Source organism: Pristis pectinata, chromosome 8 (genome assembly GCF_009764475.1).
Source record: "Pristis pectinata isolate sPriPec2 chromosome 8, sPriPec2.1.pri, whole genome shotgun sequence".
NCBI lineage: Eukaryota > Metazoa > Chordata > Chondrichthyes > Rhinopristiformes > Pristidae > Pristis > Pristis pectinata.
In genome coordinates, this window is record NC_067412.1 from 96,240,411 (window position 1) to 96,267,505 (window position 27,095).

The window sequence follows — 27,095 nt, forward strand, 5'->3', positions numbered from 1 at the left end:
ACTACTCTGACCCACCATATCCTCTATGTGACTACAAAACAAATTAACCAATTGACTGTGGCCAGTGACATGGCTGACTTATAATGAATAAGAAAGTGTATTGTGTTTAAAGCAATACTATACCACAAAGTTCATTATTATATTCCCACAGAACTATTTTTATTCGGTTTCAGATTGTGGAAATAAAGGAGAGATAAGTTACTGTGGTGGTCATGTCATTTTCAGGATCTCCTGAACCATTTTGCAGCCAATAGTCACCACTGTAATGTGAGAAATATGACAGTCAATGCATGCACAGCAAGCTCCCAACAAAAACAATGTGATAATGATCAGATAAACTGTTTATCTGTCATATATACTGTGATACTTCAGTAAGCACCTGTCATACTCCGGATATCGCACGTCAGATGGTGCACTTTGCTCAAAACAACCCAGTAAAAGGTACGTCACTGAGCAGTAACCTGAAATTTGTGAGCATCCATACTCTCACCAAACTCATGAGGTAATAAGTAGTGAATTGGATCGTGCCCATTTTGGAGGACAACCTGAAGGAATAGTCCAAGGTGATCGCCAGCCACTATCTATGATGATTCAAAGACACTTACGAGCAATGTCACAAAGGACAAATAAAACTGTGGTTGCTGACTGATACTCAGAATGTGAATGAGGCATCTTTGCTACCCAAGCACAGAGGCAAACCACATTCAGAAGCTTACAATAGGATGCAGGATCCACAGCCAAAACCTTAATCTGTCTTCTCTCACACCACTAGGTTCAAGAACAGCTACTTCCCTTCAACCATTCGGTTCATGAACCAACTTGCACAACCCTAATCACTACCTCAGCATAGCAACACCATGACCACTTTGATCACTTTGCACTAAAATTGAATTTTTTTTTGTTCTAATTGTGTTCTTTCTTGTAAAAATTGTGTATAATTTATGTTTAATTTATGGCTTTCCGTTGTATTCCGCTTATATGATGCTATGAGTTTGTGATGCTGCTGCAAGTAAGTTTTTCATTGTACCTGTGCATACATGTACTTGTGCAGATGACAATAAACTCAACTTTGATTTTTGGTGATGTTTGTGGATGAATTCCTTAGAGAACTTGTGCAACACCACTGTCTCTGGGAATATTATGCAGGTGCCACCACAGATATCTTAACCAGTTTAAAATTCTCACCCTTGTTTTCCAATCCTATCTCTGTGACCTCCTCCAATCCTAAACTACTTTGAGCTCTCTTCACCGCCCAAATTCAGGATTACAGCCCATTCCCAATTTCCCTTTGTAGGCCGTGTCTTTAGTTGCCTGGACTCAAAGCTCCAGAATTTCCGTCCTGGTCTTCGCTGTTTCTCTACCTCTCTCTCTCTTAAAGAAGATGCTCCCCAATATTTACCTCTATAGCCAAAACTTTGCTCCCCATGGTATCGCAACTGCTCTGCCTGTAACCACAGGAAACTGCAGAGAGCTGTGGACACAGCTCAGCACATCACAGAAATCAGCTTCCCCTCCACTTCTCGCTGCCTTGGTAAAGCAGCCAGCATAATCAAACACCCCACCTACCTGGGACATTCTCTCTTCTCCCCTCTCCCATCGGGCAGAAGATACAAAAGCCTGAAAGCACGTACCACCAGGTTCAAGGACAGCTGTTATAAGACTATTAAATGCTCCCCTAGTACGATGAGATAGACTCTTGACCTCACAACCTACCTCGTTATGGCCTTGCACCTTATTGTCTACCCACACTGCACTTTCTCTGTAACTGTAGCGCTTTATTCTGCATTCTGTTATTGTTTTCCCTTGTACTACCTCAATGCACTGAAATGCTCTGTATGGATGGCATGCTAAACAAAGTTGTTCACTGTACCTCGGTACATGTGACAATAATAAACCAATTTACCAATGTATCACTCCTTCTCCTGCTTCTTCTTCTGTAATCCTAGGAAAAACAGTGAGAGACAGGGTGCAGGTTAAAGTTGTAAACTGAGGTCTGATCACCAGCTGTTGACATCTGGACCTTCAAATGGGTTGCTTCAATCCCTCTATGATGTGCAGTTTCTGGAGTTAGCAATGTGACTTACTTGCTTCACCTCACCACACACATAGTTCAGCAAGTCTTTGACACTTCATTTGTTTAATAAATAAGCAGTGTCCATGTCCTACACGGGTATAATTTGGAGCACTCTGTTATTATGTAGCAGGTGAATGATACTCGATGGTCAAATCATTATTGGTGACTCTTGCTGAAGATCAGATTTCTCTCCAATGGCTCTCACCACCCAGTGAAAGTGCCTGTGAAAGGTTCATCTGACCCATTATCTCCTCGTGTCGAATTTTGTTTGACGAGGCTCCTGTGAAATGCCTGGGTACTCTTCACTACAGTAAAGGCACCACGGAAATGCAAGTTGTTGCTGCTGAAACAGTAGACCAAGGAAAGACACACCGCGAAGAGCTCGTTCATTAATATGGGAGAACTGGGTCAGTGACAAGCAGGTAGAAATACTAACAGTTCCACTCAGCAAACAGCCAGTCAGCAGAGGGTGATGCGTATGGGACCGCTGTGGAGAGGGGAAGACCCACCACCTGATTGGCTCACGAGAGCCAAATGGTTAAATGCGCCTAACATGGGCCTTCGTCTAATGGCAATTTCACCATTCTCTCCACTTGATTGGGCTGAGGTAATGACCTTATTAATGCATTTACTCTCTAGTGCGTAATAGAGGACAACGTCCGATCCATTTTCGTCACATCAGAATGAAAACTGGTTAAAGAGAACTTGGCTCTATGTATTCTCTCTGCATGCCATTAGGTAAAATAATATGACACTAAATCATAATTTTCTGCACTACTCACTGTAAACATCTTTCAGATGGGGACTGTTTAAGTCTCTTCTAATAAAGATCTTTGTTTTGATGGCTGCAAACACGATAGGGAATTATTGTGCTTTATATTTCACTTTTCTGCATGACATCACCTTTGGGAAAATAATTGCTTTATTATATTCAGGTCTGAGATATATTGCACTTAGTTATCAATTGAATTGAAAACGATTTATTGCCACTTCAACTGCCCAGTTTTCTGTGGACTGCATTGCAAAAAATTATCTGTCGTGCATTAGTGTTCATCACTGAACGAATATAGATATCTGATGACTTTCAACACACTGGTGCCAAAACGGCAAGAATAAATCAGTCCTCGCTGCCAGGTTTACATTTATCCTAATATTTGGTGTTTACAAGTTGCTGATGTACTGCATTTAACATGGAGGAGCTCTCTTCAAACCGTAAATCAAAAGGGAATTAAACAAAAGGGAAAACCCTGTCACCATCTTCATGAAACGTTCTAGGGAAAGAACTTGTTGTCTGTTGTGTGTGCTCAATGAAGTCAATGGAATTTCAGAAAAGATGCTCTATTTGCTGGCATCACTACATTGAGAATAAATACCCATTCCTTTTTATAAGATATCTTTATTAGTCACATGCAACACATTGCAACACACAGTGAAATGCATCTTTTTGTGTAGAGTGTTCTGGGGGCAGCCCGCAAGTGTTGCCACACTTCCAGCGCCAACATAGCATGTCCACAACTTCCTAACCTGTACGTCTTTTTTGGAATGTGGGAGAAAACTGGAGCACCCGGAGGAAACCCACGCAGACACGGGGAGAACGTACAAACCCCTTACAGACAGCCGCCAGATTTGAACCCAGGTCACTGGCGCTGTAAAGTGTTACGCTAACCGCTACACTACTGTGCCTGCCCTCACAGATCTAAGTTGAATAAAAGGATGACCATGTCCATCAAGGCTCCATGTGCTGTTTCCGGGGACACACACAGAGACGGACATCAACTGCTGCTGGAAGGTCATCAACTCGGTGAAAGACACCCTTTGGTCTGCCCGAAACTTGTTGGTCTTCCAGCACTGTGAGATGTCCGTAGGGAAATGTTGCCGGCTGGCACATTCCAGGTTGCAGGAGTACGTGCTGAGGGACACACTGAAGCTGGGCGCAGCCAACGCAAAGGCTCGGTGGGGAAGGACTACAGTTTAGTGTTCTTCTGCCACTGGAGAGGGAGGGGCGGGGACAGAGAGAAAGCCCCTAAATATTGTAAATACGGGACTGGGTAGCTTCCAGGGAGCCACACGTGTGGCATCAGTGCTGTTTTCTATATAAAAAGGTAACACTAATGAATGATTTGTACAAGAATGTAAAGGTTTGCACTGTTTTGTAATTGTATATAGTTTGTCTTTTATTATGAATAAAGTTTATTTTATTAAAAAAAGTGTGGGCAAATGGGACCAGCTTACACGGGCATCTTGGTTGGCATGAACAAGTTGGGCCAAAGGGCCTGTTTCCATGCTGATTGACTCCATGACCTCTGAGGTCAAACTCACCACCTCTCAGCATTTGTGTTTGATCAGCTTTTTCCACAGATTCCAGAGTCGACGGAAACCAAATTTCGGAAGAGGCTTCAATGCGCGGGTGGACATGGGTGAATTGCCACCCTCATTTTTTAAAAGTTGTTTCTCAGTTGGGACTTGTTTTAGTTTGCAGATCCAGCAGCCAGCACAGCAGAGGGGAGGACCCAGCAGCTTTTTAAAAAAAAGTTGTTTCTGATTGGCTAAGTGCGTGGCAACTCAGTCAATAAAAGAGTAAAGCGGAGTGGCCTTTTTAGAGTTGTCATTGTGTGAGTTGGCCAGTGTCAGAGTGGGGAGCTGAGGTTTTGGTGTGAAGAGGTGGAGGCTGAGGTGAGGTTCTGTTAAGTCCTCTTTCTATCTTTCTATCTGGTAGAGCAGTGAGAATGACACCCAGCGCAGTGATGTGCTCCTCTTGCATGATGTGGGAAGTCAAGGAGACCTTCTGTGTCCCTGGTGACTGCATCTGTGAGAAATGCATCTGGCTGTAGCTCCTTGAAGACTGCGTTAGGGAACTGGAGCTGGATGACCTTCAGATCATTTGGGAGACTGAGGGGTTGATAGACAGGAGTTACAGGGAAGCAGGGTGGCACGGTAGTGTAGCGGTTAGTGTAGTGCTATTACAGTGCCAGTGATCTGGTTTCAATTCCAGCTGCTGTCTGTAAGGAGCTTGTGTGTTCTCCCTGTGTCTGTGTGGGTTTCCTCCGGGTGCTCTGGTTTCCTCCCACATTCCAAAGATGTACAGGTTAGGAGCTGTGGGCATGCTATGTTGGTGCTGGAAGAGTGGTGACACTTGTGGGCTGCCCCCAGCACATTCTCAGTAGTGCAAAAAGATGCATTTCACTGTGTGTTTTGATGTACATATAACTAATAAATAAATGTCTAAGTTGCAGGAGGCAGATAGCTGGGTGACTGTCAGGAGAGACAGAAAGGGAATAGGCAGTCAGTGCAGGGTACCCCTGTAGTTATTCCCCTCAATAACAAGTATATTGTTTTAGATACTGCTGGGGGGGGGGGGGGGGGGGGATGGGGTAATGACCTACCAGAGGAAAGCCACAGTGGTCAGGTCTTGGGCACTGAGTCTGGCTCTTTGGCTCAGAAGGGTAGGGGGAGAGAAGAGGCAAGTGGTATTGATAGGGGATTCCCTGGTTAGGGGAGCAGACAGGAGATTCTGTGGATGAGAACAAGACTCTCGAATGGGATGTTGCCTCCCAGGTGCCAGGGTCAGAGATGTCTTGGATTGAGTCCATAGCATTCTTAAGGGGAGGGGGAGCAGCCAGAGGTTGGTACCAATGACATAGGCAGGAAAAGTGACAAGGTCCTGCAAAGTGAATTCAGGGAGTTAGGTGCCAAGTTAAAAGACAGGACCTCCAGGGTGGTGATCTCAGGATTGCTACCTGTGCTGCATGCTAGTGAGGCAAGAAATAGGAAGATGGTGCAGTTTAACATGTTGCTAAGGAGATGGTGCAGCAGGGAGGGCTCCAGATTTTTGGGCTCTCTTCCAGGGCAGGTGGGACCTGTATAAACGGGACAGTTTGCACCTGAACTGGAAGGGGACCAATATCCTTGGGGAATGTTTGTTAGTGCTGCTTGGGGGGGGGGGGGGGGGGGTGATATTCAAACTGGAGTTGCAGGGGGGTGGGAACCAGAGTGGCAGGGCAGCAAGTGGAGGGGCTGCAGGGAAAGTAGATGTTAAGACTACAAGCAAAGATGGAAAGTGAAAGGTTCAGCATGGTGGGACTAAAGTTCTGAGTTGCATCTATTTCAATGCAAGGAATATTGTAGGTAAGGTAGATGAACTTAAGAGTGTGGATCTGTATGTGGAATTATGATGTAGCCATTAGTAAGGGGAGGGGTGGCATTACTCATCAGGGAAAATGTCACGGCAGTGCTCAGAGAGGACATACTGGAGGGCTCGACTTGAGTGGCAGTGAGGAATAAGAAAGGGATGACCACATTAATGGGACTATATTATAGACCTTCCAATAGTCAGCGGGAGTTAGAGGAGCAAATTTGTAGAGAGACAGCAGACAGTTGCAGGAGATATAAAGTTGTGACAGTAGGTGATTTTAATTTTCCACATATTGACTGGGACTCCTGTACTGTAAAGGGATTGGATAGGATAGAGTTTGTCAAATGTGTTCAGGAAAGTTTCCTTCATCAATATGTAGAGGTCCCAACTAGAGAGAGTGTGATACTGGATCTCCTCTTCGGGAATGAGACAGGGCAGGTGACAAAAGTGAGTGTAGGGGAACACTTTGGATCTAGTGATCATAATTCCATTAGTTCAAGGTAATTATGGAGAAGGATAGGACTAGTCCTAGGGTTAAGATTCTAAACTGGAGGAAGGCCAATTTTGATGGTATCAGAAGAGACCTGGCAGGCATGGATTGGGATGGGTTGTTTTCTGGCAAAGAGATGCTTGGTAAGTGGGAGACCTTCAAGAGTGAAATATTGAGAGTACAGAATCTGTATGTTCCTGTTAGAATAAAAAGCAAGGCTAACAGGTTTAGGGAACCTTGGTTATCGAGGGATATTGAGGCCCTGGTAAAGAAAAAGGAGGCACATATCAGGTATAGGCAGTTAGGATCAAATGAGGTGCTTGAGTAGTATAAGAAATGCAAGAGAACACTTAGGAGAGAAATCAGGAGGCTAAAAGAGGACATGAGGTTGCTCTAGCAGACAAGGTGAAAGAGAATCCAAAGGGTTTCTATAGCTATATTAGGAGCAAAAGGATAGCAAGGGACAAAATTGTTTCTCTTGAAGATCAGCGTGGTCATCTATGCGTGGAGCCAAATGAGATGGGGGAGATTTTAAATGGATTTTTTGCATCTGTTTTTACTTGGAGACAGACACAGATTCTATAGAACTGAGGAAAAAGAGTAGTGAGGTCAGGGACTGTATCCAGATACGGAAGAGGAGGTGCTTGCTGTCTTGAGGCGAATTAGAGTGGATATGTCCACAGGGGCTAATGAGGTGTCCCTGCAGACCTTGTGGGAGGCTAGTGCAGAAATTGCAGGGGCCCTGGCAGAGATACTTAAAATGTCCTTAGCCACGGGTGAGGTGCCAGAGGACTGGAGGATAGCTAATTTTGTTCTGTTGTTTCAGAAAGGCTCTAAGAATAAATCAGGAAATTGTATGCCTGTGAGCCTGACGTCAGTCATGGGTAAATTATTGGAAAGTATTCTGAGGGACAGGATATACAAGTATTTGGATAGAGAGGGCCTGATTAGTGACAGTCAACATGGCAACCTAACCCATGGAAGATGCCTAAGTCAGCACCTGAGGGATTGAGACCCAGGGTTTCAGAAGCAAAGCAAAGCCAGTAAGTGTGTACAAGAGGGAAGACTTGCACTCATAGATTTTTTTTTGCACTTTAGGTCAATCTGAAATAAGAACAGCTTTGATGAAAACTAATCGATCTAAAACATTGCTCCTCTTCACAGATGCTGCCTGACTTGCTGAGTATTTCCAAATTCTCCTTGTTTTATTTCAGGAATGCCTTCTGACCCCCAATGGACCAGAAAGTGGGAATGTAGGAACAGAAGGGGACCATCCATCTCCACAGACCTGTTCTACCATTTGACTGGACCACACTGGATAAAATCATTAACTCTTTAATGTTGTAATGTTTAATGCAATTTAAACCTACCCAAGCTGGTTTCAATACAATTTTTGATAACTGCATCATAGGTTTTAACCACATTTGGTGTGAAGATGTGCTTCCAGACTGCAACCTTGAATGTAGTGGCTCTAATTTTAAGATCCGACCATGTTTTTTATAGACTCCTAATGCTTATACAAATCAAGGAAAGGAACACCATTGCCAGGCAGCTAATCAGGGCTCATTCATGGCTGGACGTGGTTAGAAGGAGGGTGTTTGCAGAAACAACAACCCAGAAAAGTGACAGCAACTGATGGGGAACTTCACAGAAGCCAGAGCCAACTCCAACCAGCTGGCAACTCAAGAACCAGCTGCTGTTCTAAACCCAAGGTTTGCATGCCAACTGCACCAGTGAGCATCTAGCTGTAGGTGGTGTCTAACCTAATCCCAACAATCCTTAACATTGCACCAGAGGGAAAATAAACAACATTAATTTGTGAAATAAAATGATATTCTTTGGAACTGCATTAGATGATCAAATAGGACAGGTAAAAACAGCAATTAATTTGAAAATGTAAAATCATCACTAAACAATATTTCCTCAAATATTCTGCACAGACTTTGTAAAGGTCTCTGCACAAGTACAGCATTATACACGATGCAAAGATAAATATTCTGGTGACTCAGCCAGTCTTTTCTTTCTTACATCAACACAGAATATTTAATTCCAAGATGATTTGCATAATTATATTACTTCATGCTCAATAATTTCCAATCCACAGTATTTTGGAATAAAGTATACTGATGTCACTGGAAAAGACTACAGACTGCTGATTGATTACATTTTTATGTTGCATAAAGCAAATAGAATTTCATGGTTTCTTTTGATTTTAAAACTGTGATTCTAACATATTAATTTCAAACTACACTTCATATATGAGAGAAAAGGTGGAACGTTGTCATTAGCAGCCCTGCAGGAAGGGAAAGATTACAGGGAGCCTAAGGTTTACAGCAAATATCGAAACTGCAGGAAATCTGATTAAAGCATAAAGCCTGGGTCTGCAATTGGTACAGTGTGGCCTTATGGAGTGAATACACTCAACACAATTCACAACTTGCTGTAATAAGCTCTCGGCAGAGCCTCTGGATAACCCTCTCTTCGCTCCGAGATGGGGTTGTGAGTTCAAACCCTCCTCCAGAGATGCGAGCAAAATCCCAGTCCTGCGCTGGTGGCGTGCCGCACAGTCGGAGGTGTGGCCATTTGGAGAACCAGCTGATCTTCTCAGGTTGACACGAGGGGGTCGCATCCAAGTACTTCACTGCCGTTCTTGCCAATATTTCTCCTTCAACTGACACCAAAATCAGGCCGTTTGCTTTGCTGCTTTACGGAGCTTTCTGAACGTAAGTTGGTGCTGCATCTCCTCTGTTACCCTCCACTGGGCCACGGGGGGGGGGGGGGGGGGGGTGGGGGGGGGGTGCAGTGAAATTTGTCTTCGGGCACTTGGTGGCAAATGCAAACAAAAACATAAGTTGTCTGTTGCACTCATTTCCCCTGGATTTGGTTCCACTGAGCTTCTGAGGTGAGTAAACCTCCAGGTAATTCTCATACACAAGACCAATGCTAGAGTCCAAAGACAAAGCTCAACCACCAATACAACAGATCCTGGACAGTTATGGCATTACTGATAGTTATGACAGTTAGGGACACCTTCGGGTCAAATAGAAGACTCCCTCAATGATAAAAGACCAGAATAGCAAGAGTCAGTCAAAACCCAAATAAAGCACCAATCACAGAATGAGCTGCATCATTGCTCACTCCAGGCACCCGCGATATAAAGGACAGTGATGCCATCTGCCATTCATCATTTTAAACGATTCTCTGCGTGCACTTCTTGCCTGGTACTTGGAATACATCACATTGACCGGGGTTGGTCGTCCTCCAAGACTGCCCTGAAGTTTCCTGCCCCCTGGTAGCATGGAAACACAGCTGGTAGAGCAGCTGCTTCACAGCTCCGGCAACCCAGGGTGGGATTGGAATTGGAATTGGTTTATTATTGCCACATGTATCGAGGTACCGTGAAAAATTTGTCTTGCATACCATTCATACAGATCAATTCAATACACTGTACAGAGGTAGTACAAGGTAAAAACATAACAGAATGCAGAATAAAGTGTTACAGTTACAGAGAAAGTGCAGTGCAGGCAGACAATAAGGTGCAAGGTCATAATGAGGTCAAGAGTCCACTTTATCATACCAGGGAACCCTTCAACAGTCTTAACACAGTGGGAGAGAAGCTGCCCTTAACCCTGGTGGTACGTGCTTTTAGCTTTTCTATCTTCTGCCTGATGGGAGGGGGGAGAAGAGAGAATGTCCATGGTGGGAGGGGTCTTTGATTATGCTGGCTGCTTTATCGAAGCAGTGAGAAGTTTTGACAGGGTTCAGTCCTGACCTCTGTGCCGGCCCTGTGGACTTTGCACATTTTCCCTGCAGTTGTCAAGTCAGGTTGAGTTTATTGTCATATCCACAACTACAGGTGTGCACAGGTACAATGAAAAACTTACTTGCAGCAGTATCACAGGCACATAGCATCAAATAAGCAGCATTCACAAGAAAATACATAAATTAGACATAAATTATACACAAGTTTTACAAGAAAGAGCACAATTAGAACAAAAAAAAGTCTGTTTTGGTGCAAAGTGATCAAAATGGACATAGTGTTGCTAAACTGTTGTGATTGGTGTTTTGTCAGTTGGTTCAAGAACCGAATGGTTGAAGGGAAGTAGCTGTTCCTGAACCTGGTGGTGTGGGACTTCAGGCTTCTGTACCTCCTGCCCGATGGTAGCCGCAAGAAGATGGCATGGCCCGGATAGTGGGTATCTTTGATGAGAGGTGTTGCCTTCTTGAGACACTGTCTCCTGTAGATACTACCATTTGCATGGCTTTCCTCTGGTTGCTCTACTTTCTTCCAATCTCTCAAAGATGTGCAGGCTGGGAGGTTAATTGGCAACTCTAAATTGACCCCTAAATGTAGGTAAATGGTAGAATCAGGGAGTGGGGGTGTGGTCGAGGAAAATTTGGGGAGAACAATATGAAATAAGAGTAGGATTAGTGAAAATGTGTGTTTGATAGTCAGTTGGACTCAGTGGGCCAAATATCCAGAATACATGCTCCATGACTCTACAAGGTCATGTGGACAGGTCTGACAGCAACTTAGGAAACATGAATAAAATGGTCATTAAAGAAGAAAAGTATTGGTACTGTGTTCTTTGCTTTTCTTCTGGAAATTTTATAACAGCTGCAAAATTAGTGAAGACAAGATAAAAACATACTTGCCTTCGAAATGGCCTAATAAAGGAGGAAGGAATAATTTGCATTCCTTTCAGAACATCCCACAGTCATTACACTACCTCTGACATGCAGTCATTGTTGTAAGATAGGAAACTGAGCAGCCAATTTGCACATAATAAACTCCCACAAACAGCAATGTGTTAGTGACTGGGTAATACACATATTTCCCTCCATGGATGCTGCCTGACCTGCTGAGTTCCTCCAGCACTTTTTGTGTATTGCTCCAGATTCCAGCATCTGCAGAATTTCTTGTGTCTCTGGTGACTGGGTAATCTGTTTTTAGTATGTTGAGTGAAGAATTAATATGGGAAAGGATGTCAGGGAGAACTCTTTGAAATAGTAACATGGCATCTTTAACCTGTAGATTAGAGATCAGTCAGAGGCGCAGAGTGTCTGTGAGATGCCACCTCCATCATTGCAACAGTGCAGCACCTCAGTGCTTCAACATACAACCTTCAGACTTGGATGTAAGGTTGTTACTCACTGAGGCAATGGGTCAATGAGTAGTGCGGCAGGGAAAGGCAGGAGAAACAACTACTGATGAATAGCTATAAGAAAAGGTTGGACAAACTTGGGGTGTTCTCCCTAGAGCGTCAGAGGCTGAGGGGAGACCTAATGGAGGTTTTTAAAATTGTGAGAGGCATAGATAGGGTAGACAGTCAGAATCTTTTCCTCCAGAGTAGAAATGTCAAACACTAGAGGACTTGCTTCTAAGGTTAGAGGGGGGAAGTTTAAAGGCAATGTGAGGGGCAGGTTTTTTTACGCAGAGAGTGGTAGGTGCCTGGACTGGGTCACCAGGGGTAGTAGTAGAAGCAGGCAGTTTGGTGGTTTAAGAGGTTTTTAGATAGACACATGAATATGAAGGGAATGGAGGGATATGGATGATACATCAGGAGGAGGACAAGATCGGTACAACATTGTGGACCGAATGGCCTATCTCGTGCTGTACTGTTCGACGTTCTATATTCTATGTCCTACCAGAGCTCGGCATTACAACAACTGCATGATCTTGGGTAGATGGAGGAGTTTGTTCTTGATGTTGGTAGGCTGCAAGTTTTTGGGTTGTGGTGGGGTGAGGGATCAGTTATAAAGTCAGAGAGTAATACAGCAAGGAAACTAGCCCAAGTCATTCCTGCCAAATGATATGCCCGTCTAAATTAGTTCCATTTGCCCGTGTTTGACTCATATCCCTCTAAACCTTTCCCATCCATGGATGAGGACAAGTGGAAGGCGGACAGAGACTTCTGGGACAGACACGTGGAGTAAGTGTGAGTGGGACAATCATGGAAAGAGCAAGCTCTCTGTTGGTGTAGCTCACGTGCAGGTACAACAGGGAACGCCAATATCTGGGCATGCACTCAGAGGCCAAGTGAGTATCCGTTCTAACAGGAATCGAGTCCTGCAAACAGGACTTGGTACGCAAGTGACGAATGCCTGGAAAAAGCACAGCATTTGATAGGTGCGACTAACTCAGAGTGATGGTCAGCACTGACAACACACATTAAGGCCTTTAATCTGAAAAGCAGGCAAATTCACGGGTACAAAAATAGGCCAGCGTTTGATCAAATTTGCAATGCTAATGAAGTGAGATTTTATTGAAAGTGCCTCCCAAGAGACATCTTTGCACGTTTGACAAGGAAAAATTGCAGGCCATAACAATCAGGGAGATCACATTGCGACTTAGGATGGATGAATACTTCAAGTGATTACAAACACCATTTATTAGCGAGTGGAAGAAATCATTATTGATTTCCACATGTAAACATGGAGAAAGTCCATGAAGTGAAGCACTCACAAAGAATTACAGCCACTGAAGATGAGTTCTACTTTTGTTGTGCTCATTCCTCAAGTTATATTTTCAAACACAGAGTTTCCTTGATGACACTGCCTGTGCCCCTCTGACGTAATTTTCAAATTGCTCCAGGGACTCAAAAGATTTACAAGGATACTGCAAGAACTTGAGGGACTGAGTTATAGGGAGAGGTTGGACAGGGTTATACTATTTTCCTTGGACCGTAGGAGACTGAGAGGTAACCTTTTAGAGGTGTATAAGATCATGAGGGGCATAGATAGGGTGAATGCGCAGTCTTTTCCCCAGGGTTGGGGAATCAAGAACTAGAGGGCATGGGTTTAAGGTGAGAGGGGAGAGATTTAATAGGAACCTGAGGGGCAACTTTTTTACACAAAGGGTAGTACATATATGGAATGAGCTGTCAGAGGAAGTGGTAGAGGTGGGTACAATAACAACTTTTAAAAGACAGTTGAACAGGTACATGGAGAGGAAAGTTTTAGAGGGATATGGGGCAAATGTGGGCAAATGCTACCAGCTTGGATGTACATCTTGGTCGGCATGGACCAGTTGGGCTGAAGGGCCTGTTTCTGTGCTGTATAACTTTATGACTCTATGACTCACCCCTCCCAACTTCTGTACCAACCCCCATCCTCCACCCCCACTTTGATACAACGTTCTGAGGCATCGGTGAGACTGCAGCTGGGGTACCGTGTACAGTTTTGCCCTGATGTTTAAGGAAGGTGATTCTTGCAGTGGAGGTACTGCAGGAGATGTTCATCAGGTTAATTCCTCAGGTGAAGGGGTCGACATATATAGAACACAGGGCCGATATTCATTGCAGTTTAGATGACGGAGAGGCGTTCTCATTGAAATAAATAAGATTCTGAAGGGAGTTGACAAGGAGGATGTTTCTGATGTAGCAGAACAAGGGTCACCTGTTTAAGAAAGAGTTGAAGAGAGATTTCTTCCTTCAGACAGTCGGTACTGTTTGGAATTTTCTCCCAGAGAACAGTGGAGGCAGGGTCATTGATTATATTCCATATATTCAAGAGGGGAACTGACGGATATTTGAACTACAAGGCAGTTAAGAGGTATGGGGAAAGAACATGTAAGTAGCGTTAAGACCAAGATTGGATCAGCCATTATCTTACTGAATGGTGGAGCAGTTTCAAGTGATGGAATCTGAGGATGTATGAGAAGGAGAATTGGAAAAATCTCAGGGAAATGTTTCTCCGAGATTTCTGCCCTCCTCCAATTCTCCTTCTCATACATCCTCAGATTCCATCACAACACCATCAGCAGCTCAGACCCAGCTGCCTGACCTCCAAGCTCTAAAGTTCTCTCCCCAAAACTTTCCACCTCTCTTCATAATCACACCCAGTGAGCTTCAAGTAAAATAATGAGTGCATTGACCTCTGCTTAAGTCATAGAGTAATACATCAGGGAAACAGGCCCTTCAGCCCAACTCGTCCATGCTGACCAAGATGCCCATCTAAGCTTAAGTCCTATTTGACTGCATTAGGCCCATATTCCTCTAAACCTTTCCTATCCATGTTCCTATCCAAATGTCTTTTAAATGTAGTTATTGTACCCGCCTCTACCACTTCCTCTGACGGCTCATTCCATATACCCACCACCCTCTGTGAAAAACTTGCCCCTCAGGTCCCCTTTAAATCTTTCCCCTCCCACCTTAAGCCTACGCCCTCTAGTTTTAGACTCCCCTACCCTAGGGAAAAGAATGTGACTATCCATCTTATCTGTGTCCTTCATAATTGTGCAAACCTCAATAAGGCCATGTTCCAGAGAAAACCGTCCCAGCCTATCCAGTCTCTCCTTATAATTCAAACCATCCCATCCCAGTAACACCCCCATGAATCTTTTCTGCACCTTTTCCATCTTAATGATGTTCTTCGTATAGCTTGGTGACCAGAATTACTCCAAGTGTAGTTGCACCAACGACTTATACAGCCGTAACATGACATCCCAACTCCTGTACTCAGTGCTCTGACCGATGAAGGCAAGCATGCCAAATGCCTTCTTCACCACCCTGTCTCCCTGTGCCTCCTGCCCCTTACCCACACTAGCGACAATTTACAGCGGCCAATTAACCTACTAACACATCTTTGGGATGCGGGAGGAAACCAGAGCACCCAGGGGAAATGCACATGGTCACAAACTCCAAACAGACAGCACCCAAGGTCAGGATCGAACCAGGGTCTCTGGAACTGTGCAACAGCAGCACCATCTGCTGCACCAGCGTGCTGCCCATGATCTTGAAAATGATCTTAAAAATTATCTTCCTTCCCACTCGAGTGACCAAAACCAGCACAGAAGATCACATAAAGCAAGCAATTACCTACAACACACTTCTGTCTGATACTATCTCTACATCAGTCATGGAGCCATCCAGCTGCTCCTGAAGGTATATAGAGTCAGTACCCTTCAAACCACAAGGCAGAGGCCACACATAAAGACCTCCGTGGTTTAAATGCTAATCTTAGAAAAACACTCACACTTTCAGGGTTGTGAAATTTTCCATTTCCTGCAGCAACCGTATTGCCACTATCTGAAGCACAGTGTGTAGTGAATGCAATTTGTGCAAAGTTATGTTCAGTCATATGTCACAGGAGCGTCTTGCAGGCAAGACCTTAAGACACAGTTGTATCTGCTTGCTCAGGTGGAACTAAAAGATCTCAAGGCAACACTTCCATAGTGCAAGATGTGATGTAGGAATGCAATTAAGAAGGGAACTAGGAGAGCAAGAAAGGGGTTCATGAGGTGTCCATTGCAGTCAGGATAAAGGAGAATCCTAAAAGATTCAACAATATTAATAGCAAAAGATATTGGAATTGGTTTATTATTGTCACGTGTACTGATATACAAAGAAAAACTTTGTTTTGCAAGCCATCCATACAGATCATTTCAAAGCATAAGTACTTGAGGTAGTACAAGAGAAAAACAATAACAGAATGCAGAATATAGTGTTGCAGTTACAGAGAAAGTGCAGTGCAGGCAGACAATTAGGTGCAAGGGCCATGAAGAGGTAGACTGTGAGGTCAAGACTTCATCTTTAACGTACAAGAGGTTCATTCAAGAGTTTTATAACTGCAGGATAGAAGCTGTCCTTGAGCCTGGTGGTATATACTTTCAAGCTTTTGTATCTTCTTCCCAATGGAAGGGGGGAGCAGAGGAAATGTCTGGGGTGGGAAGGGTCTTTGATTATGCTGGCTGTTTTTCTGAGGCAGAAAGGAGTGTAAACAGTGTAAAATGGTAACTAAGATAGGAGGTCCCCTTACAGATCAGTGTGATATTATAGAGTCATAGAGTTATACAGCATGGAAACAGGCCCCTCAGACCAACTCATCCATGCCGACCAAGAGGTCTATCTAAGCTAGTCCCATTTGCCTGCGTTGGCCCGCATCCCTCCGAACCTTTCCTATGCATGTACCTGTCTAAACGTTTATCAAGCATTGTTATTGTACCTATCTCTACATCTTCCTCTGGCAGCTCATTCCATTTACCCACCACCCTGTGTGTGACAAAGTTTCCCCTCAGGTCCTTTATGGAGGTATATAAAATCATAAGGGGCATCAATGCAGTAGATAGTGTCTGTTTCCCACGGTAGGGATGTCTAAAACTAGAGGGCATGGGCTTAAGGTGAATCAGAGGAGATCTGAGGGGTAAACTTTTCACACAAAGAGCAGTGGGTATCTGGAATGAGCTCAGTGGGTCTTCAACATTAAGATGACAGATCTATTTTTATTGTTTGTGTTGATGCATCCTAAAAAAATCTTTTTCATGGTTTTGATAGTCACTGTGTTGACTGGGAGGTCTTTCTTGATCTCCCTGCAATAGCTGGGGGGTGCTGTAGGTCTGAAATGAAAAAAAAACAGAAGATGCTGAAAATACTCAGCAGGTCAGGCAGCATCTGTGGAGGGAGAAAGCGGATTAATGTTTCAGGTTGGTGGTCTTTCAGCAGGACTAGGAAAGGTTAGAAATCAGGCATGGTTTCAGTTGTAGAGCAGCATGGGGATGATGCAGGGAACAAAAGGGAAAAATATGTGATCAGGTGGAGACTACGAGAGACTGAATAACACAGATAGTGTTGGTGCTGCCTGAGAGAAGTTGGTGAAGTCTTTGTTGATTAACAAACACCATCTATAAATTCGCCGATGACCCCACTGTTGTTGGTAGAATCTCAGATGGCGATGAGGAGGCATACAGGAGTGAGAAAGATCATTCCTGGTTGAGTGGTGTCACAACAACAACCTCGCACTCAACGTCAGCAAGACCAAGGAACTGATTGTGGACTTCAGGAAGGGGAAGTCAGGAGAACACACACCAGTCCTCATTGAGGGGTCAGCGGTGGAAAGGGTGAGCAGCTTCAAGGTCCTGGGTGTCAGCATCTCAGAGGGTCTATCCTGGGCCCAACACATTGATGCAATCAGGAAGAAGGCATACCAACAGCTCCAATTCATTAGGAGTTTGAGGAGATTTAATATGTCACCAAAGTCTCTTACAAATTTCTACAGATGTACGGTGGAGAGCATTCTGACTGGTTACATCACCGCCTGGTATGGAACCTCCAATCCACAGGATCGGAGGCTGCAGAGGATTGTAGACTCAGCCAGCTCCATCACGGGCACAACCCTCCCCACCACTGATGCAGTGCCTCAAGAGTGTGGCGTCCATCACTAAGGACCCTCACCACCCGGGACTTGCCCTCTTCTCATTAATACCATCAGGGAGGAGGTGCAGGAGCCTGAAGACCCACACTCAATGATTCAGGAACAGCTTCTTCCCCTCCGCCATCAGATTTCTGAACGGTCCATGAACCCATGAACACTACCTCGTTATTCCTTTAGTTGCACTATTTACTTATTTTGTCATTTAGAGTAATTTTATGTCTTTGCACTGTACCTCTACCACAAAACAACTAATTTCACATCATATGTCAGTGATAATAAATCTGATTCTGATTCAGATTTTGATTGACCTACCTGAGGAGGGGTAAACGGAAAAAGATTAATGAGGAGAGAAAGGGGAAAAATAACAATGCACTTTCTGTGAGAAACAAAACACACAAGTTGTTGGAAACACCCAACAGGTCAGACATCTGTGAGAAGAGAAAAGTTTTAAGACTGTGGTTGATGACCTTTGCTCATTACTGGGACTGGCCAGTTCCGACAGAAAAGATTCACAAGGATTATCACATAAAGCTCAGAACTCAACAGGTCAGGCAGCATCTCTGGAGGAAAATGGACAGTCGACATTTCAGGTCAAGACTCTTCATCTTGACCCTTTAATTGTCCATTTCCCTCCATAGATGCTGGCTGACCTGCTGAGTTCCTCCAGTTGCTCCAGATTCCAGCATCTGCGGTCTCTTGAGTGTTCACAGGGATTATGCCTGGATGGAGGGTTGAGTCGGGGCCGAGATTGGATAGGCTAGGTCTGTTTTCCCTGGAGCGAAGGAAGCTGAGGTGTATAAAATTGTAAGAGGCATGGATTGATAGCCAGCATCTGTTACCCAAGGTGGGGGGTGTCTACAAGCAGGGGCATAGGTTTGTGAGAGGGAGGGGGTATAAAGAGGATCTGAGAGGTAATTTTTTCACACAAAGAAGAGTTGGTGTCTGGAATGAGCTGCCAGAGGAGGTGGTGGAGGCAGAAACAGTAACAACATTTAAGGGGCACCTAGACAAGTACTTGAATGAGCAGGGCATAGAGGGACATGGAATTAATGCAGGCGTGGGATTAGTATAGACAGGCATATTGGTCAGCATAGACTCAGTGGGCTGAAGGGCCTGTTGTACAACTCCAAGATACTATGACAATGCCAATAATTGTAGAAGCCCCCTTTGGTTGGGATCTTGTTATCTCCAAGCAAGTCCCATTTCCAGCCCTGGCTCAAGTCTTAACCACCAACAGCTCCCATTGGCTGCAGCTGGCCCTGAGCTGTTCCATGGACCCCAGAGGGGGGAGTGGGATCTTTCGCAAACTGGAACACTGTCCTCAGGCTTGGTAACCTGCCCCTGAGCCTGTTCAGTTAATCACACCAATGTCCATTCAATGGGAACGGTTCAATTGAATGGTGCCCTTACACGTTGAGATAGACTCTTGACCTCACAATTTACCTTGTTGTGACCTTGCACCTTATGGTCTACCTACAATGACTTCCAGTGGCTGTGACACCTTACTCTGTACTCTGTTACTGTTTTTTTTTCCCTGTACTACCTCAATGCACTTCTGTACTAACTCAATGTATCTGCACTTTGTGCAGATTTGTACGAACGGTATGCAAGACAAGTTTTTCACTGTACCTCAGAATAAGTGACAAGAATAAACCAATACCAATACTAATGGTTTATGAGGCACTGGCTGCATTGGAAGGTAAGTGGCTCATTTTATAATTTCACAGGAGGCTTTTTGACCCATCCTGTCTATGCCAGCTCTCAGAGCACAATCCCACCAATCCCTTTCCCCCCCCCATTTTCCTGTAACCTATTCTCTCACATGCGCTAATTAACAGTGGCCAACTAACCTTCCAGCACACATGGAAGGAGACGGGAGCACCAGGGGAAAACACACATCGTCATGGGGAGAAGATGCAAACTCCACGCAGACAGCGCCAAAGGCCAGGATTGAACCGGGGTCACTGAAACAATACATCAGCACTAACTGCTGTGCCAATGTGTCACCTTTCAGCTTCCCAGCATCTGCACTTTTTAATTTTAGTGGATTGTGCACTTATACCATGCTGGCCAAGGTCTTAGCTTGCCCCAAAGTACTTTTTGAAGTGCAGTTACTGTTGCAATGTGAACCATATCGCATCAGTAGGTTGTGGGTTCAAACCCTACCACACAGACTTGAGGACATAATATCCCACTGTTAATACTCAGAATGTAATGGGGAAAACACACAAAAATCTGCTTATTGTAAGATCCCATCTACAAGAATTTCACCAGATAATCTGTTTTTAATGGTTGATTGAGGGTTAAATATTGGCCGGGACAGAGGAAGAAACTGTTTTGGAGACACAAGAGAGACTGCAGATGCTGAAAATCTGGAGCAACACACAAAATGCTGGAGGAACTCAGCAGGTCAGGCAGCATCTTATGGAGGGAAATGGACAGGCGACGCTTCGGGTTGAGATCCTTCAAAGGTCAACATTTGGAACATAACTGTTTCTGTCTCCTCAGATGCTACATGGCCCGTTGAGTATTTTCAGCATTTTCTATTTTAGGGCCATAGAGTCATACAGCACGGAAACAGGCCCTTCGGCCCAACTCGTCCATGCTGACCAAGTTGTCCAACTAAGCCAGTCCCATTTGCCCGTGTTTGGGCCATATCCCTCTAAACCTTTCCTATCCATATACCTGTCCAAGTGTCTTTTAAATGTCATAATTTTTATTCCAGATTTCTATCAACTGCTACATTTTGCTTTTGTTAGATGGCTTACTACCTCATCCATTCTGGAAAGCAGCCTCTCCTACTGTGTAGCCCTCCCTCACTAATCGCACGGACCTGCATACTGTATTTAGTTTGCTGAAACAGTCTGTCAACCAACAAACCTCTGACCTCGGTCAAGTGCACTATTGAATGTGCAATTTCTCATCTGACAGGCACAACCTGCACCAGTGTTTCACGTCTTCAGTACTGGCAACAGAGTATTATGTTCTCAGGTGTCTGTTGTGGGGTTTGAACCCATAACCTACTGACTCAGAGGTTAGAAAGGGCCACCGTCTTTCATTTTTTTCACACTGCTGGCTGTATATTAAAACACCAAGATTTTTTGGAAATCCTGAGCTTGTCCCAGACACTTTAATAGGGTAACTTATGGGTAACATGCCGGAAATTAAGCTGATGGAGCCCTGCTCAGTCATCCGTTGATTGCTGGGAGCATACATTGGTAATCGAGTTATTGTTGTCACATGTACCGACATACAGTGAAAAACTTTTGTTTTGCATGTCATCCATTCAGATCATTTCATCGCATCAGTGCATCGAGGTAGTACAAGGGAAAAGCAATCACAGAATGCAGAATAAAGCGTCACAGTTGCAGAGAAAGTGCAATGTAGGCAGACAATAAGGTGCAAGGCTATGACAAGGTAGATTGTGAGATCAAGAGTCCATCTTATCACACAAGAGGTCAGTTCAATAGTCTCATAACAGCGGCACAGAAGCTGTCCTCGAGCCTTGTGGCATGTGCTTTCAGGCTTTTGTATCTTCTGCCCGACGGGAGGGGGGAGAGGAGAGGATGTCCAGGGTGGGTGGGGTCTTTGATTATGTTGGCTGCTTTACCGAGGCGGAGAGAAGTATAGACAGAGTCCATGGAGGGGAGGCTGGTTTCCGTGATGTGCTGAGCTGTGTCCACAACTCTCTGCAGTTACTTGCGGTCTCGGGCAGAGCAGTTGCCATACCAAGCCGTGATGTATCCAGATAGGATGTTTTCTATGGTGTATCGATAAAAATCAGTGAGGGTCAATGCAGATATGCCAAATTTCCTTAGCCTCCTGAGGATGGGTTGATTAAGGATAGTCAGCATGGCTTTGTGCGTGGTAGATCGTGTTTAACGAATCTTGTGGAGTTTTTTGAGGAGGTCACTAAGAAAGTAGATGAAGGTAAGGCTGTGGATGTTGTCCACATGGACTTTAGTAAGGCCTTTGACAAGGTCCCACATGGGAGATTAGTTCAGAAGGTTCAGTCAATGGGTATCCATGGAAAGGTTGTAAACTGGATTCGAAATTGGCTGAGTGGGAGAAGACAGAGAGTGGTTGTGGATGGTTGTTTCTCAGATTGGAGGCCTGTGACTATTGGTGTGCCTCAGGGATCTGTGTTGGGGCCATCGTTGTTTGTTGTATATATCAATGATCTAGACGATAATGTGGTAAATTGGATTAGTAAGTTTGCAGATGACACTAAGATCGGAGTGTAGTGGACAGCGAGGAAGGCTTTCAAAGCTTGCAGAGGGATCTGGACCAAATGGAAAAATGGTCCAGGAAACGGCTGATGGAATTTAATGCAGACAAGTGTGAGGTGTTGCATTTTGGAAGAACAAATCAAGGGAGGACATACACAGTAAATGGTAGGGCACTGAGGAGTGCGGAGGAACAAAGGGATCTGGGAGTTCAGATATGTAATTCCCTGAAAGTAGAGTCCCAGGTAGACAGGGTTGTAAAGAAGGCTTTTGGCATCCTGGCATTTATAAATCAAAGTATTGAGTATAGGAGTTGGGATGTTTTGGTGAGGTTTCAGTCATTGGTAAGACCAAATTTGGAATATTGTGTGCAGTTCTCGTCGCCGAACTACAGGAAGGATGTCAGTAAGATTGAAAGAGTGCAGAGGAGATTTACAAGAATGTTGCCGGGTCTTCAGGAGTTGAGTTATAGGGAAAGATTGGGCATGTTAGGACTTTATTCCTTGGAGCGGAGAAGAATGAGGGGAGATATGATAGAGGTTTACAAAATGATGAGGGGCATACACAGAGTTAATGCAAGTAGGCTCTTTCCACCTAAATTAGGAGAGATAAGTACGAGAGGACATGGCTTTAGGGCGAAAGGGAAAAGGTTTAGGGGGAACATTAGAGGGAACTTCTTCAGTCAAAGAGTGGTGGGAGTGTGGAATGGGCTGCCATCTGATGTGGTAAATACGGGCTCGCTCTTAACTTTTAAGAGTAAATTGGATAGATACATGGACGAGAGAGGTCTGGAGGGGTATAGGCTGGGGCAGGTAAATGGGACTAGCAGAATAATGTTTCGGCACAGACTAGAAGGGCTGAATAGCCTGTTTTTCTGTGCTGTCGTTTTCTATGGTTCTATGGTTCTAAGTAGAGGCACTGGTGCTCTTTCTTGGCCAGAGCGTCTACATGGTTGGACCAGGACAGGCTAATGGTGATGTTTATTAGTCTATATCCTGGGTCAAGGCTTGAACCTAACTCCCAGAGGTAAAGGGATATTTGAGTTAGTCTGCTCCTACATCTAGATGGTATTTAATTTATTGAAGTAAAACTCAGTTCACAGTTCAAGGGCTTTAATCCACATTGGAAACATCCCTGAAGTGCTCCATTTGTGACGACTCTCAGTACCTCAGGGCCTTTCGTTGGGACTAGGCCAAGAAACTACTTAGGCTGTGTGCTTCAGTGATGAAACCTTAAGGTTACTGCTGGCAGTGTTCCTTGGAAGACTCTTAGCAAGCTCTTACTACAATGCTCGCTCTGCGATCTTAGCACAATAATTTGTTGAAACAGTATTTTAAAATAAATGGGCTAACATGACCATTGAAACAATAGACAATGGAAACGTTGAAAGAAATGTATGGAGAGTTTGCACACTAGAATAACACAGAGTAATCACGAGCTAACAGCAAACATAAAAGGTCCTTATCTTATGTAACTGTTTTTTTATTCCCACACAAGTTCTCTTAAGTTGCTGCCTTTTGAAAGCTTAATCGATAGGCCGTGAATCCTCTGGGAATTCATTACCTGATATTTTACAATCAAAACACACTGGACAAGATAAATGTTTAGCACTTTGCAACCTATATACAACCTATCAAGTCCAGGGCTAAAACCATTCAGCTTCTCAGTTACGACATTGACTGGCTGCACAAGGTGATAAGGTGGTAAAGAAGGCATACGGCATCCTTGCCTTTATTAGTCGAGGCACTGAGTTCAAGAGTCAGGAAGTTTATGTTGCAGCTTTATAAAACTCCGGTTAGGCCACGTATGGAGTATTGCATTCCATTCTGGTCGCCCCATTACAGGAAGGATGTGGAGGCTTTGGAGAGGGTGCAGAGGAGGTTTACCAGGATGCTGCCTGGATTAGAGGGCATGTACTATAAGGAGAGGCTGGGCAAACTTGAGTTGTTTTCTCTGGAGCAGCAGAGTCCAAGAGCAGACTTGATGAAGTTTATAAGATTATGAGGCACAGATAGACAGCTGGTATCTTTTTCCCAGGGTCAAAATGTCTAATACTAGAGGGCATGTACTTAAGGTGAGAGAGGGTAAGTTCAAAGGAGATGTGCGGAGCAAGTTTTTTTTACACAGAGAGTGGTGGGTACCTGGAATGTGCTGCCAGAGGCGGTGATGAGGCTGGCATGATAGATGCATTTGTGGCTCTTAGATAGGCACATGAATATGCAGAGAATGGAGGGACATGTACATTGTGTAGGTAGAAGGGATTAGTTTAGTTAGATGTTTAATTACTAATTTAATTAATTCGGCACAACATTGTGGGCTGAAGGGCCTGTTCCTGTGCTGTACTGTTCTATGTTCTATGTTCTATGGTGCAGGTGAGTGTAGATTGTGATTTTCTTTGGGTAACACAGCAGACAAAACATTGGAAGGAGTGCCTTGGTAGATCATTGGTAAGAGATTTGGTTCCATTTAGATTTTTCTCAAATGTTTATACAAACGAAAATGGCCCCATATTTAGTTCTGCCATCGCATTAGGTAATCACCCCTGTGAAAATAGGCCCCAAAATGTTAGAGATCGACCCCTGTTATAGAGTCATGAAGTCACACAGCACGGAAACAGGCCCTTCAGCCCAACTGGTCCATGCCGACTAAGATTCCCATCTAAGCCAGTCCCATTTACCCGTGTTTGGCCCATATCCCTCTGATCATTTCCTATCCATGTACCAGTCCAAGTATCTTTTAAATATTGTTAACGTACCTGCCTCAACCATTTCCCCTGTTCTCTGCCTGTGTTAGCTAATCTTGGCAGATCACCAATGGGTGAATCAGTTATTACCACAACATCCCTGGGATTGGGATGGGAACCTCAGCCAGACCACCAACTCCTGAATCCTACGTCACATGGGGCTCAGCGTGAGTTGAGAAGAAAGTTCTGATCTGAATATACACCCCTCCAGAGTGAAACAGCAGTCAGTAAAGTGAAACTACTTTGTGACTGAATGGTGAAAGATAACAGATTTACGGTTCTTGGAAAAAGAACTAGAGGGGATGGAAAGAGAATCTATTTTACGCAATGATCAGGAGTTGTAGTGAGCCGTAAATCAGATTCAACGTCATCTTTCAGAAATGGAGAGATAAATTGAAATGGTATGGGGAAAGCAGAGAGCACAGGACTAGCTAGAATAATAATGGAAAATGCTGGAAAACCTCAGCAGGTCAGGCAGCATCTGTGGAAAGAGAAAATCCAATGTTTCGAGTCTGTGACCCTTCATCAGAACGGAACTCATTTGGATGCTTTTTGAGAAAGACTCAGTGGGCTAGATTGCTTTCTTCTGTGCTGCAGCATTTTTATGACAATGATTATCTTAGGGCAGGGCTTCCCACTCCTGAGTCCACCCAGATGTTTGTCATGTGTGAAGTGACCTTTGGTTCTTTAGCCAAAGCCATCCAGTTTTATTGAGAGGGAAAGGTTGGAAGTGTTTGATTAAATACTCCAAATAGGACATTAGGTCCTGTCCTAACCTGAACCAGACATTCAAGGATGAAAATCATGGCTGAAGCTCTAATGCAGTCAAAGTCAAAGTCAAGTTTATTGTCATATGCACAAGTACATGTGTGTACAGGAGCAATGAAAAACTTACTTGCAGCAGCATCACAGGCACATAGCAATAGAGACACAACATTCACAAGAAAAACACAAATTAACCATAAATTATTCAAAAAAGAATACAATTAGAACAAAAAGTAAATAAGGTCCATGGTAGTGCAAAGTGGTCAAAGTGGTCATAGTGCTGCTATACTGAGGTAGTGATTAGGGTTGTGCGGGTTGGTTCAAGGACCAAATGATTTAAGGGAAGTAGCTGTTCCTGAACCTGGTGGTGTGGGACTTCAGGCTTCTGTACCTCCTGCCTGATGGTTGCTACGAGAAGATGGCATGGCCCGGATGGTGGGGATCTTTGATGATGGATGTTGCCTTCTTGAGGCAGCACCTCCTGTAGATACTACCGATGGTGGGGAGGGACATGCCCGTGACGTATTGGGCAGAGTCCACTACCCCCTGCAGCTTCTTACATTCCTGCGCGTTAGAATTGCCGTACCAGACCATGATGCAACAGTCAGGACACTTTCAACACTGCATCTGTAGAAGTTTGTTAAAGTGTTCAATGATTTGCCGAACCTCTTTAACCTTCTAAGAAAGTAAAGATGCTAGCCTGCCTTCCTTGTGATCATATCTATGTGCTGGGGCCGGGGCAGGTAGCCCTGATGCAGGGTTTTGACCTGAATCATCGATAGTTCCTTTCCTCCCACAGATGCTGCTCGACCCACTGAGTTCCTCCAGCAGATTGTTTGCTGCTCCAGATTCCAGCATCTGCAGTCTCTTGTGTCTCCAGGACAGGTAATGTTGGGGGAATGCTGGATTACCTTTCTGATGGAAGACTAACCAAGTCTTCCACCTGCCCTCTGAGGTGGATTTAAAGTTCAAAGGAATTATACCTGGTGTCATTCATCACTACACCACCAAATGAGAAACGATTATCCAGTCAGTAACAAGTTGTTCTTTGTGAAGGCCTCTTGTGCACAAAAGAGCCTATAACAGTAACTAGACATTGAAAGTACTTCATAAGCCACAGAAGACTCTGAGACATCTTGAAGTGGTGAAAGGTACACTTCTGTCTTCGATACACTATCTAGATCACAGCTTGGAGTTTATTTTGTTTGCATCATGCAATGTCTTCCTGTCCTTCTGAACCACTGATTGATGAAACCTAAGATACTTTAGTTTCTGTCAATGTACACGCCCTAATCAACCTTTGAAATTGCAAATGGTAATGAGCCCAACTCCTTATCACCCTCTAGCAACACAGATAGAAATACCCTCAAATACACAGGCCTGACAAAATGCTGGTTATGCAATAACAACGTAAAACTATGTCTCAGAGTCATAAGAGTCACACAGCACAGAAACGGGCCCTTTACCCCACCATGTCCATACTGACCTCTAATACCCTTCTACGCTAACCCCAG

General features: G+C 44.3%; 1 protein-coding gene across 1 annotated transcript in view; it reads right to left on the bottom strand.

The window, feature by feature from the left end:
- Positions 1-27,095, bottom strand: part of aff2 (AF4/FMR2 family, member 2) — a 568,957-nt gene that overhangs the window by 523,809 nt on the left and 18,053 nt on the right. The window lies entirely within an intron of this gene.